Source organism: Staurois parvus, unplaced genomic scaffold (genome assembly GCF_062004578.1).
Source record: "Staurois parvus isolate SC_StPar_1 unplaced genomic scaffold, SC_StPar_1.0 ptg000089l, whole genome shotgun sequence".
NCBI classification, from domain to species: domain Eukaryota; kingdom Metazoa; phylum Chordata; class Amphibia; order Anura; family Ranidae; genus Staurois; species Staurois parvus.
The window spans coordinates 825,773-844,029 of record NW_028317885.1 but is presented as its reverse complement, the minus strand read 5'-3'; the positions used below and the strand labels follow the sequence as shown (position 1 = coordinate 844,029).

The 18,257-nt window shown below is 42.9% G+C and overlaps 1 protein-coding gene across 11 annotated transcripts in view; it reads right to left on the bottom strand.

Moving 5' to 3' along the window:
- LOC149468331 (uncharacterized) overlaps positions 1–18,257 on the bottom strand; it is a 654,932-nt gene that overhangs the window by 164,442 nt on the left and 472,233 nt on the right. Inside the window, exon 1 of one of the 11 annotated variants that reach the window (XM_089670297.1) lies at positions 2,019–2,116. The exons of the other annotated variants lie outside the window; for them this stretch is intronic. The gene's annotated coding sequence lies outside the window, so the exon portion shown is untranslated. Of the gene's footprint in view, positions 1–2,018; positions 2,117–18,257 lie in introns of those variants that run through there. 11 annotated transcript variants of the gene reach the window in all.

Below are 18,257 nucleotides of genomic sequence, written 5' to 3'. Positions count from 1 at the left end.
CCTGAAACACCATGTGACAAGCAACATCACAGGGGCTGTGTCATCACTTAGGCTACTTTCACGCTGACCTGCGGCAAAAACACATATGCATATTTCACACGTTTATACCGCGGTTGCTGTGCGTTTTGTGGTGTGTGTTAAATGTGTTGCATTGCAAAGCATATTGGTGAATAGCTGGTTGTTAAGGACGTCATCAGGTACTGGCTTCTTAACCACTTGACAACCAGCCTATAGCTGAATGAAGGCTACAGCGCGGTTGTCCAGTTCTGGGAAGGCGTCATACGACATCCTCCTAGAACGCGCCCTCCCGCGTGCCCCCAGCGGCGCGCATCTGGTGATCTCCGTGATTGCTGTGTCCTATATACACAGCTGATCACGTGATGTGGTAAAAGGGCAATCATAGCAGCCTTTTACCACATGATCAGCTGTGTCCAATCACACAGATCACTGGGTAAATGCAGTTGCTGGTCGTCGGCTTCACTCTCCTCACGCTGTCACAGTGTGAGGAAAGTCCTGCCGATAACCGGCAATTGTCTGAAAACAGATTGGCACTGATGATCAGTGCCACCCACATGTGCCCAGCAGTGCCACTCACGTGCCCAGCAGTGCTTCCCATCTGTGCTGCCCAGCAGTGGCGCCAGTCAGTGCCCAGCAGTGCTGCCCATTAGTGTAGCATCATCAGTGCCGACTCATCAGTGACGCCTCATCAAAGCACATCAGTGAAGGAGAACAATTACCTGTTTGCAAAATTTTATAATAGAAACAAAGAAACACTTTTTTATTTAGATTTTTTGCTATTTTTTTGTTTATAGAGCAAAAAATAAAACACCCAGAGGGGATTAAATACCACCAAAAGAAAATCTGTGTGAAAAAAAATGATAAAAATGTCATATGGGTACAGTGTTGCACGACCGCGCAATTGTCATTAAAACTGCGCCAGCGCTGAAAACTGTCCTGGGCAGGAAGGGGGTATAAGTCCCCGGTAGGGAAGGGGTTAAAGGCTAAGTTCACCTATCATAACATGTTACACCCATAATCAGGGTGTAGCATGTATTGAATGGACCGACCCCCCCAACCCCCCTGATCTCCGTTGGGACAGCAAGTGGGGGATTTTCTCCTCCATGACGCCGAAGGGGCGGGGGGGGGGAATGACGCCGAAGGGGCGGGGTGGGGGGTGACGCTAAAGGGGCGGGGGGGGGCGGAATGACACCGAAATGGCGCGGGGGGGGGGGCTGGCGCTGAAATGGCAGGGGGGGGGGAATGACGCTGAAATGGCAGGGGGGGGGGGGGGAGAGAGACGCTGAAATGGCAGGGGGGGGGGAGAATGACGCTGAAATGGCAGGGGGGGGGGATGACGCTGAAATGGCAGGGGGGGTGACGCTGAAATGGCAGGGGGGGGGATGACGCTGAAATGGCAGGGGGGGGGGGTTGCGCTGAAATGGCAGGGGGGGGGGGGTGACGCTGAAATGGCAGGGGGGGGTTAAGACGCTGAAATGGCAGGGGGGGGGGGAATGACGCTGAAATGGCAGGGGGGGAATGATGCTGAAATGGCAGGGGGGGGGAATGACGCTGAAATTGCAGGGGGTGGGGGAAATAACGCTGAGGGGGCAGGTGGAAAGGGGAGACGCTGAGAGGGCAGGTGGAGGGGAAACGATGTGGGGGCAGGTGGGGGGGGGGCGCTGAGGGGGCAGATGGGAGGGGGACGTTGGGGGGGCACTGATGGGGCAGGTGGGGGGGGAACACTGGGGGGGGCCCTGAGGGGGCAGGTGAACGCTGAGGGGGCAGATGTGAGGGGGACATTGGGGGGGGGCACTGATGTGGGGGGGGGGCACTGGGGGGGCAGCCCCAGCTATGTGTGTCCCTATTACCCCCACCCCATCTCCAGACATGACCTCCTATCAGCCTTTCTATACAGACAATCCCCCCTACCTTCTCCACAAAGCCCCCCGACCTCCTCTATGCGCCCCCCGGCCTCCTCCATCCACCTCCCCGACTCTCCTGCCCTCTGTCCTCCTCACCTGCTCAGCTCAGCTCCCCCCCCGGAGGCCATCATCCCCGCCCCGGCCGTTCCTTTCCTGTTCCCCTCTCAGCAGCTCCTCTCCTCCGCCTCCCATAGACTTTACATAGCTAAAGATGGCCGCCGTTTTCTCTGTATGGAGCCGACTGGGAAGGGAGACATCTATGGCGAGGAGCGGTATTACACCTGAGACTGCCATCTTCTGGCAGAACTCTATAATAACCATTAAATGGCCCCAATCCTGTGTAATTCTCTGTAAAATCTATAAAATGATAGAACATGGATTTGGTTGTAGTGTTACATGAGCGCCATATTGCCAGGCAGAGTGACAAGGCCGGAAAAGTGACAGTTGGTGACAGTTGGTGCTGAGTCAGCCTGAGGCCTGTGCTGGTAGCTGTGGCGATTGCATCCTCAGACTGTGCCTCCTGCGACTGACTGCGACTCTTCTCATATTTATTACAATACATTGCGATTTCCTTACTAGTGTTCTTCATATTAGATATATTTAAGCTGTTTTCAGGTACTCCGGCATCAATTACTACCAGGATGCCGCGATCTTCACGACGTCCATCTCGTGGAAGGCCATCACGTCTGGAGGGCGGAGACTCTCCCATAGCCCATCGGACGAGGTCCAGAGTGCAACAACGGCAGAGACGGGAGGACCCCGCCATCAGACGGAGCCGATCTCCAAGAGACCGCAACAGGGCTGCTGAGCACCACCCAGAGCCACAGGGAGCACCGGCCATGGAGCCACAGGGAGCACCGGCCATGGAGCCACAGGGAGCACCCGCCATGGAGCCACGCGGCGAGGACCAGGTAATCTGTACCATTTGTTTAGCAGATTGTGAAGATGGAGACGAAAATACTACCCTACCCTGCGCTCACCAATTCCACGATCGCTGCATCCAACAATGGGTTCAACAGAGTGCTACCTGTCCCATCTGCCGGGAGGACGTTCCTAACCCACCAGAGGACCAGGATTTCAACAATCTGAGAGAGCAACTAGATGACATGGGAATCGACTACGTCATCGATTATGAGAATGGCATTGTACACTATTATTTATAATATTATCAGCTTAGATGTATTTATGATATTATATATTTTAAGAGTTTTTCTGTCTTGTAGAAGTTATAGTATTTAATGCTTTGAAAAAAAAAACAAAAAAAAACAAAAAAATAAAAAAACAAAAAAAAACAAAAAAAATATATAGTTATTGAATATTATTATTAGTATTATATATTTTAAAATATGTTCTTTATTGTAGTAGTCTAATAGTTTATGCTTAAAAATTACTTGTATTATTATATTTTTATTGTTATTATTATTATTATATATTTTAAGATATTTTCTGCTCATAGTAGTTAATGATTAAAAAAAAAAAAATCCAAAAAAATATTGTTATTGTATATTAATATTATTATGATGATATATTTTAAGATGTGTTCTGACTTGAAGTTGTTATAATAGTTTATGCTTTAAAAAAAATAATATTATATATATATAGTTATTGAATATTATTATTAGTATTATATATTTTAAAATATGTTCTTTATTGTAGTAGTCTACTAGTTTATGCTTAAAATTACTTTTATTGTTATATTTAATATTGTTATTATTAATATTACAAATTTTAAGATATTTTCTGCTCATAGTTAATGATTTACAAAAAATACAAAAAAAATTGTTATTGTATATTAATATTATTAGGATGATATATTTTAAGATGTGTGCTGGCTTGAAGTAGTTAGAATAGTTTATGCTTTAAAAAAAAAAAAAAATTATATATATATATATATATATAATATATAACATTTTTGGGGACATATTTGATTTAAAAATTGTTTTATTGAGTTACTGTTTTATTGTTAACCAATGCCGTTTTCTTTGCAGGAATGCCATTTAGCTGCAGCACTGACCTGTATATTCTGACAGCAACAGGAACTTGCTCTGAGAATATACATACGTCAGTGTGGGCAGCGCTGTTGGATGAGATTTTTCATTCGCAGTTAAAAAAGAGCATATATGCCGAAGCATAGGGGCCTGGGGTGGCCAGTGGGTGGATGGCCCCTATGCTTCGGTATATATTTTTAAAACAAATTGTTGGCAGAGATTCCTTCATCCACATCGACCGATGTGAATAGAGGAATCTGTTAGTTTTTTTTTTTTCGTTCAGCCCATGGGCTGAACAAAAAAAGAAGAACGTTTCATATGTGCCCACCATTAGAAGTGGGTGGATGTAGGGAGGTATTCTAATGGTGGGCATACCACACACTTTTTCTGGCAGAGATTTCTTCTTTTTTAATTCAGTACACAGGCTGCATAGAAGAAAAAAAGAACATAGCATATATACCCAACGACGTACTGGTACATCACCGGACTTTGAGTGGTTAGATCAGGATCCTAATTTTCTACTAAAAAATCCAAATTTTTTTCAGCTGGCGATCGGTTTTCATGTAAAAGCAATCCTAGTGGCTAATTAGCTGCAGGATTGTTTTTACAAGAGAAGATGCCTCCCCCCCTCCCCCACTGTTCTCAGGCTTTCCCGTCGTTCCATCGGGGGAACCTGAGAATGCAGCCGGAGTTTCTGCCAGCTAACCATAGATTTGACTGGAGACCGGAATGGTGCCAATCATCTCCATAGTCTAAGAAATCAGAAGCTTACCAGCATTTCATCACTTCAGTTTTGCAGGATATAAACAGCGCCATTTGTAAATTGGGAAAGCATCTGATCACACCGATCTTGGTGAGATTAGATAATGTAAGAGCAGAAGAGATATCTAGAGTCAGACCCCAGATTTCTCAAAAATGAATGTATGACAATGTCCATCGCAGTTATAGGGGATATTTGCATTCCCTGAGATAGCAGTAAAAGTGATTAAAAAAAAAATGAAAGGGACAGTGTAAAAATAATGTAAAAAATAAAAAAAAACTTTAAACTCCATGACAAAAACATTTTTTTTTTTTTTTTTTACACAAAGTTGTCACCTAAATGATATATTGCTCACACAAGCCATGGGTATATGTGGAATTACATATACAAAATACATTCTGCTACATCTCTTGAGTATGGGGGTACCACATGTGAGAGACTTTAGCAGTCCAGCCAAGTATAGGACCCCAAAATCCAATATGCTCCTTCAGGCGTTTAAAGGGCTTTATTTACTCATTACACTTCCTGACTACCTATCACAATTTAGGAGGCCCTGAAATGCCAGGATAGCACCAATCCCCCCCCCCAATGATCCCTTTATGGAAAGTAGATACCCTAAGAAATTTGATAAGAAGCATGGTAAGTATTTTTCAGATCTCATTTGTTGCCACAAGTTTTTGGAAAATGAAGAAAGAAAGCAAAAACATTTTTTTTTTTTTTCTTATATTTTAAAACCTTGTGAGAAAAAATTAGATTGGCAAAATACTCACCATGCCTCTTTTTAAATTCCTTGGGGTGTCTACTTTCCAAAAAGGGTTTATTGAGGGGGGAGGGGGGTTAGTGCTATCCTGGCATTTCAGGACCTCTGAAACTGTGATAGGTAGTGAGGAAGTGAAATGAGGAAGTTACGCACCGTCAAGCTTTCAAAGTGGTCATTGGATTTCAGGCTCCTGTATGTGGCTAGGCTCCCAAAAAGTCTCTCACATGTGGTACCCCCACACTCGGAAGAAGTAGCAGAATGTATTTTGGGGTGTAATTCCACATGTACCCATGGCTTGTGTGAGCAATATATCATTTAAATGACTAGTGACTGGTATTTTAGCAACTCAAGAAATGTGATGGGCAGTCAGAAAGTAAAAGCTGTGTGAATTCCATTCTCTATACCATAGTTTGAAGATCCTATAACTTTCACACAGAGCAATCAATATTCACTTACTGGGATTTGTTTTTACCAAAAACATGTAGCAGAAAAATAGCACAAAAAAATAAATCAAATACCACTGAAAGAAAGCTCTATTTGTGTGAAAAAAGGAATGAAATTTTGTTTGGGTACAGCTATTTTCTTTCTGTTGTAGTTAATAATTTGAAAAAAAAAAACAAAAATTAAAAAACAAAAACAATTATACCGTTATGGTTTCTATTATTGATATTATACACTTTTTTGCTTTGAATCTAGGAGCCAGCTAAAAAGAGTTATGAGACATTTTTTTTTAGCTTAGTGTAGGTTGACAGCATCTGGGACTTCACGCAATGGGATCTGCCATGCGGCAATCATTGCAAAACAGCACCATGTTTTTAGGCGCCATTGAAAATGGAACCTGAACCTGCGTTTTGCGATCACAGTGATTCTACTGCAATCCCAAACACCCAGATGTGAATGGAGCCACCTTAATTCACATATGCAATTCTAGATTCATTTTGAAACTCACAGATTCGCATGAAAGGCTAGATATTTTGTGTTCCTATTGAGGTGGTCCACACAGATGTGATCCACACACACTGTGTTTTGGGTGCCATTATGAAAAGGGTCCTGTGCACGTTTGTAGCTATGCGTTCCAGACTCGCAAGTGATAGAGCAGACTGGCATATGGAGATAAGTGTTCACATAGGATTGCTATTGACAGAAGTTTTCCCATTGATGTCCATGGGAGACGTTTTCCCATAGAAGTCCACGGGAGACGTTTTTCCATTGAAGTCCACGGGAGACTTTTTTCCATTGAAGTCCACGGGATGCGATTTCCCATTAAAGTGCACGGGACACGATTTACTATTAAAATGCACAGGGCACAATTTCCCATTAAATTGCAAAGGGCACAATTTCCCATTAAGGTGCAAGGGGCACGATTTCCCATTAAACTGCATTAAATCAGGAGTGGGGGGGTGAAAGAGAAGTAGTGATGTGGTCTGCATCATCGAGCAGGTGCGGCCTAATTTTACAGCGGGCGTTAAAGAGACATTGTTGCACCAATGATCTCTGTATGCTATACTGTATGTATGCTGTCCCTGCCTACCACGTAAAAATCTTCCCCAGTGAAAACTTTACAACTTTTATTCCCTAAAAAACCAACACCCATCACTCACCTATGCACCTCCTATCCACTGCTCACCTCTCCCCCATGTCCAAAGCTCTCCTCTGTACCACTGTTCAAAGCTCACGCCTGTCCACAGCTCACCCATGTATCCCTCTCCAAAGCTCACCTCTATATCTCTGTCCAAAGCTCACCCCTGTATCCCTCTCCAAAGCTCACCTCTATATCTCTGTCCAAAGCTCACTCCTGTACCCCAGCCCACAGCTCACTTCTGTACCCTTCTCCAAAGCTTACTTCTGTACCCCTGCCCACAGCTCACCCCTATACCATGACCACAGTTCACTTCTGTACTCCGTCTCCAAAGCTCACCTCTGTACCCCTGCCAAATCTCACCCCCATACCCTGTCCACAGTTCACCTCTGTACCCCTGTCTATGGCTCACCCATGTACCCTGCCCGCAGCTCACCCTTGTACCCCTGTCCACCTCTCACCCCAGTACCCTGCTCGCAGCTCACATCTTTACCCCTGTCCACCGCTCACCCCTGTACCCTGCCTGCAGCTCACCCCAATACCCTGGCTGCAGCTCACCTCTGTACTCCTCTCCAAAGTTAACCTCTGTACCCTGCCACAGCTCACCCCTGTACCCTACCCACAGTTCACCTCTGTACCCCTTTACACCGCTCACCCCTGTACCCTGCTTGCAGCTCACATCTTTACCCCTGTCAACCGCTCACCCCTGTACCCTGCCCGCAGCTCACCCCAGGACCTTGCCCGCAGCTCACCCCAGTACCCCTGTCCACCTGTCACCCCAATACCCGTCCCGCAGCTCAACCCAATACCCTGGCTGCAGCTCACCTCTGTACTCCTCTCTAAAGCTCACCTCTGTATCCCTGCCACAGCTCACCCGTGTACCCTGCCCACAGTTCACCTCTGTACCCCTTTCCATCACTCACCCCTCTACCCTGCTCGCAGCTCACATCTTTACCCCTGGCAACCGCTCACCTTTGTACCCTGCCCGCAGCTCACTCCTGTACCCTGCCCGTAGATCACCCCTGTACCCTACTCGCAGCTCACCCCAGCACCTTGCCCAAAGTTCACACCCTGTACTCCTCTCCAAAGCTCATTTCTGCACCCACCAGCAACAGAAGAATTTACTTTTATGCTAAAATAAATATTAACGTTAAACTTTCACCAGTGCTCATCTCTGCCCTCCACGCTTTTCTCATCAATTCTTACTTCTGCACCCCTCACCCAATCTGCCCACAGATTAAAAAGATCAGAGAGCCAGAATAGAATTGCCAGGCTTAGTAGCTGATAAGCTGGAGGGTGGTAGGGCGGGATGGCTTACTAGCTGATGAGCGGGAGGGAGGGCAGAAAGTGCCAGCGCCTCGTGTGTGGACACTGCACACTCCCCATTCAGAGGTGCAGAGATAAAGAGGCTAGTTAGAGCTGAAGCTGCAAGTGCTTAAGTCACTGGAATGAATGATGTGAGTGCCGTGCATTCTTTCTGCACTGTGTGCAAGGGCAGGGAGAGCTGTAGAGAGCCGCCCGCTGGGTTAGCTCAGCTGTGCTGTCACAGGGGAGCCGGGCAGTAGATAGTGCTGAGCACAGGGCTGGTGTTGGAAGTAGCGGAATGCCATTCCGCCATGTTCCAGATGCAAAAAAAAGCCCTGAATATCTCACTTTACTAGTTTCTTCCCCGGCCAGGAACACAAGGACCAGGAAATTACATTTTACATGCCACTTCTGGCTCATTAACAGAAAGGGAAGATCCATTTACTGATCTTCCTCCCATCTACCCAGCGGCACACAGCATGCTGGTTCTGGGTTCGCCCATGGGTGTAGAATCTGGAAATCCAGTGAAAGGAGGAGCTAAGATTGCTGGTGGGTGGATATCAGAAGAGAAGGTTTAGGGCCACCTTTTAGGAATAGTTCACCTTTCCACCAAATCTGTCAATGCACATGTTAACCTTTCAGAAAAAAATTTTTTTTATTCTTTTTCTATTTAACATACAAAAAAAAAAAAAAAAAAAAAAAAAGGATGGTGATTGGCCGGCTGTAAGGGGTGGAGGAGGCCGGATTTTTTTTTTTTTTTTTTAAGCATCTTGCAAAAAAGAAAAAGTAGCGTGATTGGCTGGCTATAAGGGGAGGATGAGGAGGCAGGATTCTGTTTTGTGACACTAAATGATATCTTTATTTTTCAAAACAATCCGTACACATCTATTACTTAATGTCTGTATAATCTATTTCTCTGCCTCCATCTAACATCCTCTGTGAGCTCCAAAACATCTCCTTTTCCCTCTCACTTCTGTTTTTGAAAATAACATGTGAGGTGAGATCGGCATTTTCCGAGATATGTGGAATCGATCTGGCAGAAGTGCTTGAGTGTAACTAGTTTTTTTTTTTTTTTACACATTTTTTACTAAACTTTCTAAACTTTTTATTTTTCTATCACATAGGGACAAAAGATCCCTATGTGATGCATTTTTGGTGACAGGTTCTCTTTAATGAGACATTAGGGTCTAAAAAATCCCTGATATCTCACCTGCGCTTCAATGAAACTAATAGAGTGCAGACTGCACTCCACTAGTTTCTTCACCAGCCATACTGGCTGGGGAAAGTGACATTTTATATGTCGCTTCCGTGTCATTAACAGAAATGGGAGATCAGCAAGCATTCTGTAAGGACTTGGGTCTGAGACTGTGACTTCTGTGATGCCCGGCTGTGGCTCTTCTCGCTGTGCTATCCTATGGACAACCTTGCCTTGCAGCTTGTTTCTGGGGAACCTTGAACTCCTTTCTCTACCCACGGACTTCCCGATTTAAGCCATGTCCCTACACTTTCTATTAGCCAGATTATTGTGTTCTTCTCCAGCCCGTATGTTGCTCCTTTCACTACTGTTGTCTTCTGTATCTTCACTAACGCTCGTTACTGACCTTGGCTTGTACTGTATATCAACTTCACTTCTGTTCAGGGGCGGACTGACCATTTGGGAACTCGGTCAGTGCCGGAGGGCCCGATGTCAGAAGAGGGCCCCATGAGATGCCACTGGTACCTTTCATAGGCTTTTTTGGGTGTGGTTTGAGTGTGGGCGAGTACACAGGGGCCCCATGATAACCTATTGCCCGGGGGCCCCATGAGTTGTCAGTCCGCCCCTGCTTCTGTTTGATCCCAAACTGAAACCATTCATTATCAACCTTTGGCTTAATGCTCGACTTCGCTTCCACTTAATCCCAACCGTAAACCACTTCTTACTGACCATTGGCTTGCTTACTGACTAGCTTTCTGCTTGATCCCTACCTGCTACATCTGCTACCACACTCCGGCTTAATCACCTCCTGGTGGGGTGATTCTGAGGAGCACGAGCTTGCACTAGCATGCAGCAAATACTATCTCCACAATCACACCTATATTAAGATTAAGGGAAACCCTACTGGCAAATTTAAAAAACAACTTCAGAATTTAGTTATGAACGCAAAAGATGTGGGAATCCTAGATGAGAAGGAAACAAAATATCTTATTCCTTCCAAATGTAAAATCCCAGTGTTCTATTATCTGCCAAAAATCCATAAGAGTTTAAATTTAGAGAAAAATTAAAATAGATTTATTTTTGCAGCCTATTGTAAAACAAATGCCTGCCTATTAGAAGGATGGACAGGATATCACTGAATTGATTGAGAATATAGAGGTCACACAGAATACCATACTAGTTACTATTGATGTAAATTCATTATATACTAGCATCAGACATGAAGAGGGTATTGGAGCAGTTAAATGGGCTCTAAAGAATACACTGAGATCCATCGGAGGCAGAGGAAATTCATCATTCAATTACTAGAGATCGGCATGCTTAACAATGATTTCTGGTATGAAGGAGATTTTTGTCCAGAAAAAAAGTGTGGCAATGGGTGCAAAATTTGCACCTAGCCTAGCAAATATGTTCATGGCGAGATGGGAACATGAAGAAAGTTTTGGGAAGGTATGGAAAGGGTTAAGAACATGGAAGAGATTTACAGATGATATCCTGGTGATATGGAGTCACTACAGGTTTTTTTTAAAACACAGAAAATAATCCACGGTTTTTCCCAGACTATAAATGTTGAATCAGTAAATTTTCTAGATTTATGTATTTTTAAAGATAATGAGAGATTATATACAAAAACATACTTTAACCACTTGCCCTCCTGAGGATTTACCCCCCTTCCCAACCAGGACTCTTTTTGCTACTCGGCGCTACACTAATTCAACTTATAATTGCGCGGTCATGCAATGCTGCACCCAAACGAAATTTCGGTGGTATTTGATCACCTGTGCGCTTTTTATTTTTCACGCTATAAAGAAAAAAAAATAAAAAAATTTTGAAAAACGATATTTTTTACTTTCAGCTATAAAAAATATATAGTAAACTCAAAGTTAGTTATAAATTTAGGCCAAAATATATTCTGCTACATGTTTTTGGTAAAAAAAAATCCCAATAAATGTATATTGATTGCTTTGTGTGCAAGTTATAGCGTCTAAAAACTATGATATAGATACTGCAATTTACGCCATTTTTTTGCTATACAGCACTGCGCTAGTTTAACGGACAATTGGCCGGTCATGCAATACAGTACATAAATGAAATTTACATCCTTTTTTTTTTTCACAAATTGAGCTTTTTTTTGCTATAAAACATGTCCACTAAAAAAAATTTGGACTTTTTGCTATAAGACATGTCCACTAAAAACATGTAAAAATCAAATTTAGTCATAAATTTCTACCAAAATGTATTCTGCGACATGTGTTTGCTTAAAAAAAATCCCAATACATGTAAATTAATTGGTTTACGTGAAAGTTATGGTGTCTACAAATGGCGGGAAAGATACTGGGATTTTTTTTTTATTATACTAATAATGGCGGCGATCTATGACTTATGGCGGTGATCAGTGATTTATGACAGTGATCAGCGACTTATGGTGGGACTGCGGCGGACATTTTGACACAGGGGGGGAACTGACTTGGGGTCATTGACATCCCCAGTGACACCAATACAGTGAGCGCAAAAAAAAAAAACACTGACACTGTACTAATGGCACTGGGGAGGAAGGATTTAACTTTTTTATTCAATGAAAGAGTGCGGGGGTGTGTACTGCACGGGAACACGCTGATCCGGAGAGATAAACTCTTCTCTCTACAACGTCCTGTACTCCATAACCTGATTCTGTTGCCTGTATCTGATCTGACCCTGACTAAGAAAGAACTCCGCCTGCACCAACCCGGCTTGTCCCTGACTATCCGCTTGCCTGCTCCCTTGTACCTGATCTACCCGATTGATCCTGACTCGGCTTGTCTGATGCTGCTGCACCTACGTTCCTGTATCCGCACCTGGCCTGTATCCTGGTTACCGCCATACCTGCTGCTGAAACTACGTTCCTGTATCGTACCTGGCCTGTATCCTGGTTGCCGCCATACCTGCTGCTGAAACTAGGTTCCTGCATCCGCACCTGGCCTGTATCCTGGTTGCCGCCATACCTACCTGCTGCTGCACCTATGTTCCTGCATCTGCACCTGGCCTGTATCCTGGTTGCCGCCATACCTACCTGCTGCTGCACTTACACTCCTGCACCCGCACCTGGCCTGCACCCGGATCTTCTGAGTCATCACCTGCCTACAGTCATCTCAAGACCCACCAGGCACTCGTGCCACTCCTGGCTCGGTGCCCTCTGACCCCACTATCAGGGGCTCCGAGCGGGAGTAGAAAGAGGACGCCCTCCTCTCCACGTCAGGCTCCCCAACCAGGTACGTGACAGTTACCAAATAAACCTGGGTTTATATATAGAAAGGCATCGAATCTATGGACCAAGCTGGTTCAAAATATAATTTCCCCTCCAAGGAAAAATCCAATTAAGATGTTTGATCTCAAAGGGTTTTTCCCATGTAAAAAGTGTCATATTTGTAAAACAACAGGGATGAAAACTAGGAAAATAGAGAGCTTTATGTCACAGGTTATGAAGAAAGAATTTAAGATTGATTAGTTCATAACATGCACTACCCCTTATGTGACCTATTTATTGGAAAGTTCATGTAAACTTCAATATGTAGGCAGAACGACTAGGCCACTGTATAAAAGACTCAGAGAACATGTCCAATATGAAGAAGGGGAAGAAGGACCATAATTTGTCCAGGCATTTTAGAGACGTCCACAAATGTGATCCAACACAATAACGATTTTGTGGAATAGATAAAGTGGAGGGACACTGGAGAGGAAGTAACAAAATTATAGAAATCTCTAAAAATGAAATGTTTTGAATTTTCCAACTGGACACTTTGAAACCTAAAGGTCTGAATGTTGATCTGGACCTTAATTGTTTTATTTCAGACACAGAAATAGTTTTATTATATATTATATTAAATAGGGATTTAAGTCTAAATCTCCTATACCCAGCTCTGGGATATTAGCATACTGGTGGAGTGTAATGGTAATTACTATTTATATTCTAGCTGGGCTTTTAGCTCATTAAAGAGATATCGTTTGGATGACGAGTTCTATTAGTTTCTATTAGTTTCTAGTCTATTTTAGTTATTTTAGAATAGATATTTAGGGGATTAGGAGTAGTTGCCTTTCTGCTGGATTATAGGTATTTTAGATTAACTATTGGTATTTTAATACATGGTAATTGGGTTTTATCATAACTGTGTCTAGGTGCCTTATTTGTATTTTTAAACTCATAAATGTTTAACCAAAATTGTATAGTTTTATATAGGGTAAAATATTCCCATTTATTTGTCCACTAATAGATTTATGAGGTATAATATGCTATGGGGATTATTTATAGGATTCATTTGCATATAGTGTTATGGATATTGTATATTAATAACAATTAATTTATTCATATTTATTTATGAGATAGCCGGGGGATTTTTTTAAAAATTGTGTATTTATTATTATTATTTATTTATCTAATATTTATTTGAATAGTGGATGGATAGTGCATATACAATTGATACCACTAGATGGCGTTGGGTATACTATTATGCATTGCTGCTATTGTTATTGTATGTAAGTATATATGTGCGGGTATAGAGTGTTATGTCAGTTATGCCCCCCTGATATGTATATAGAGCATTATACATACTTGCATTTATATACTGGCCCATTTGAGTTGATGGTTTTCATTTATTTTATCAGTGGGCTAATGCCCTATTTCAAGATGGAGCAATCGGTCTGTGTTAAGGGGAGGAGTGAGAGTATATAAGTGGCCGCCGATCTGACGTACACACCCTTTGTGAAGAAGTCGGAAGTGACGAAACGCGTCAAGGACGTGACGTCGGACATAGACGTAGACCGGAAGTTGCGGAGTGGCCATCTTGATTGAAGTTTATTCACTGATTGACGTTTTTTCTGAGGATTCATGTTCCCCGCAATGGAGGATAATGTGTTTTACTACTGTTTTAATTGTAAGCATAACTTTAATAAACTAGACCCTTTTTCTAAGACTTACTACACTCTAAGGATCTTGTTCTTTGACCCATGTCATGATGCCATATGGAGACTGAGCAGGGCAGGGATTATCAGATGAGGAGAGCCATTTATACTTGTGGAAGTGTTTAGTCCGGTAAGGTGCATGGTGTGTAAGGTGACGGGGAGTGGATTCACATTACACTAATGCTGTGAAAAATAAGGGGAGCACTTTTTGGTATCCCAAAGGATATTGCACTATTGCATGTTTTTGTCGGAGGTAATACTGATGGGAGAAAAGGACGGCTTGGAGCACCAGTTTTTGTGTATTATTATGAGATTGAAAGTCATTTACAAGTTTTCATAGGGTAAGGGTGTTTAATACAGCCGCTTAGAAGTGGACACTGAGTGGCTTGACACTTTATTAGCACCGGGTGGTTATTATATTCCCTAATGTTTTGTGGGGTAATGCACTATGCAGAATTTTCTTTTTGAGGAACACATGGATATAAAGAAAGCCTTTTTTATTATTATTATTATTATTATTATTATTATACTGTATTTATAAAGCGCCAATAGTTCGCTCAGCGCTGTACATTACTTTATGAAGGTGAATTAATTTTAGGAGCACAAATTCACATTGATTTGAGGATATCACAGACGTCAAGAGACTGTTTTCCTAAATACTATCTCCACCATCAGGAGCTCTGGTGAAGACCGGTTGGTACTTAGACCCTGCACCTCGGGTAACCCTGCATCATCCATTAGGATGACCTGCCAATGTACTTATCCTGCTGGTCTGTGGGAACCTCTCTACTGCTACAGCTACTGGTCTTCGGGCCTGACCCCAGGCCAAGACCTATTCACTGATCTACCTCCCCTCTACCTAGCAGCATCAATCATTCTGGTCCTGAGTTTCAGATGGGGACAAAAAGTCCGGAAAAAATAATGAGGGTGCATGGGGTTAACAGGCATTCTTGGGGGCATGTGGAAGAAATCCAGCAGAAGTGCTTGGGTATAACTTAAATTTTTTACACAATTTTTTCTAAGTCTTTTTTTCCCCATCACATAGGGGACATAAAGTCCCTCATGTGATGCATTTTTGGTGATTGACTCTTGATGTCTCACCTGCTCTGGAATGAAACTAATAGAGTGCAGTTCTCGTACTGGCTGGGAAAAGGGACACCACCACCCAGAAGTAACTCTTATATGTCCCTTCTGAGTCATTAACGGGAAGGGGAGATCAGCAAATGGACATTTACAGATCTCCCTAACAACTACATGGTGGTATCTGCCATGCTCGTCCCAGGATAACTGGGATCAGGCACGGAGCCTGGAAATCTGGTGGAGGAGGAACCAAGATTGCCAGTGGGGGACACCAGAAGAGGACGTTTGGGTCCACTCTGTGCAATACCATTACACAGAGAAGGAAAGAATGACATGTTTGTTATTTTACTTTAAAAAAAAAAAAAAACAGAATTTGCAACCGCTTTAACAGGAAAGGGAGAGCTCCCTCCCTTCTACCCGCTATGCTGGGGCTGGGTTTGCTAAGCGCAGTGCCTGGAAATACAGGTGTAATATGGTGGAAAAGGAACTTAGACTTTAGAGGGTCAGTTCACCTTTCCCTAACATTTGCCAATACATTTTAAGTGCCTTGCAAAGAAGAGAAAGGAGTGTGATTGGCCGGCTATAAGGGGAGGAGGCAGGATTTTTTTTTTTTTAAGCATCTTGCAAAAAAAAAAACAGAAAGGCGCATGATTGGTTGGCTATAAAGGGAGGAGGAGGCTGCAATTTTCTTTTTTTTAAGCATCTTGCAAAAAAGAGAAAGGACCGTGATTAGCTGGCTATCAGGGGAGGAGACCGGATTTTTTTTAAGCATCTTGCAAAAAAGAGATTGACTGGATAGCTATAAGGGAAGGAGGAGGCCTGATTTTTTTTTTCTAAAACAGGTCTGGTTCTAAAGTGCAATTCAACAGACATGTTATGAACAAGCCTTTATTTAGAATTACTGCTCCGGATGGTGCTAATGTGAGACCCCTTCAATATAATGTAATGACCACCCAGCCCAGAGAATGAGTATATGCAACTTTCTGAAAACAGAACTAAACTTCCATTGCCATAATCAGTGAGCAGGCAGGCTTTTTATTGCTAAAGAGACATGCAGTGTTTCTGCAGTAAAATATAGCTGCCCGCCTGCCCGCTGTCTTCTCTGGCTATGTAAACTGAGCTGCACATGCGTATGGTCACTGTGTGCTGGGATGATGACCTCCTGAGCATGTGCAGAAATGACTTCATCCTGCACCAGCCAACGAAGATGGCTGATAGCTAACACTGCCAGGGGAATCATATGCACGGTCGTGTGTGAAGATATGCGCATGTGTATAATACAACTCTCAAAAACAAGAACTGGACGTGCCCCAACTCATGCACATGTGTAAGCACATTAGCATGGTCAGCACACTCACGCACATGAGCTTGAGCGAGCATGGGTGTTTGGCACTCACTTGCCTGGTTGCGGTGATATTCAGATGGTAGGGTTAGAATTTGGCGTAAAAAACATGAAAGCATGAATCCATCCTGCCTTGTATCCTACGGTTCAGGCGGGTGGTGGTGGTATAATACACACACACATCAATTCAGGGAAGTCAAACCTCTTGCTCTATATGTTGAATTTATTCCAGGTAACAACTGCACAACAATGGTTGAGCTTACCTGCACCTGGTGAAGAGTGGGGACACTTGAAACGGTTGTGCAACTGTTAAACCTGAAATGAATTAAACATATTGAGTGAGACATTTTGGAATGCAACGACTTTCCTGGATTGATAGGTCTCTGTGACAGTTTGGAGCCTGTCAGTTACCGGCTATATTTATATATACTGTATCTCTAATCTTACAAATGTATCGGGCTACATTGGATCCAGTCAAGCTCTGTATATATATCTCCAAGGGCCAATTATACATGACAGAAGCAGAGCACACTGGAGAGTGCAGATAAAACCACTTTAATAAAGAAAACATTTACATTGTACCTGCATACAAGTGAGTTGATCAGTGCCTATCACCAGAATCTGCTCATCCAGAGGTATACCATATTCCAGTTAACTATGGAAACCATCCCCCAAATGTTTGGGATTTTTATAGGCAGAAATACTCAAACAGGTATAAAAGTAAACTTTTTTTGTAGATTCACAATAAATAAAACAATACTTATAAAATACAGTCATGGCAAAAATTACTAGCACCCCTACATTTCTGTCAGACAATGCACCACTTCGCCCCAGAAAATTGTTGCAATTATAAATGTTTAGGCATTCTCATATTTATTTCTTTTGTTTGTTTTGGTATGAGACATAAAAGTGGAGGAACAAAAAGCCAAATCTGACACATTCAATGCAAAATGCCAAAAATGGAATGGACAAAATTATTGGTACCTTCAACCCACCAGTTACAGTACATAGGGAAAACTTGAAATGTACAATTTGTCATGCAAGACCCCAAGCGTTTCAGAGTCATAATGCTCCTTCTTAAGTGATATTTCTGCATGAAAGATAGTGTGATCTATGGAACAGAAATTGCAATTTTTGAATACATACACTATCAATATACAGATATATGTAAGTATGCAATACTCACACTAGAGTGAATCAAAAGTTCAAACATCAGCCGTAGCATAAAAACAAACCACATGGCCACCACTTCCCCACTTGCGTCCCCTTATGGTTCCAGCTATCTGTGGCTCATCAAACAGTCACTGGGGCCGTCTAAGTGATAGGTACATAAGGTAGGCTGCATTGATGTCAGTCAATACAATCAAAAAAAGATGTAAAAAGGAAGTAAC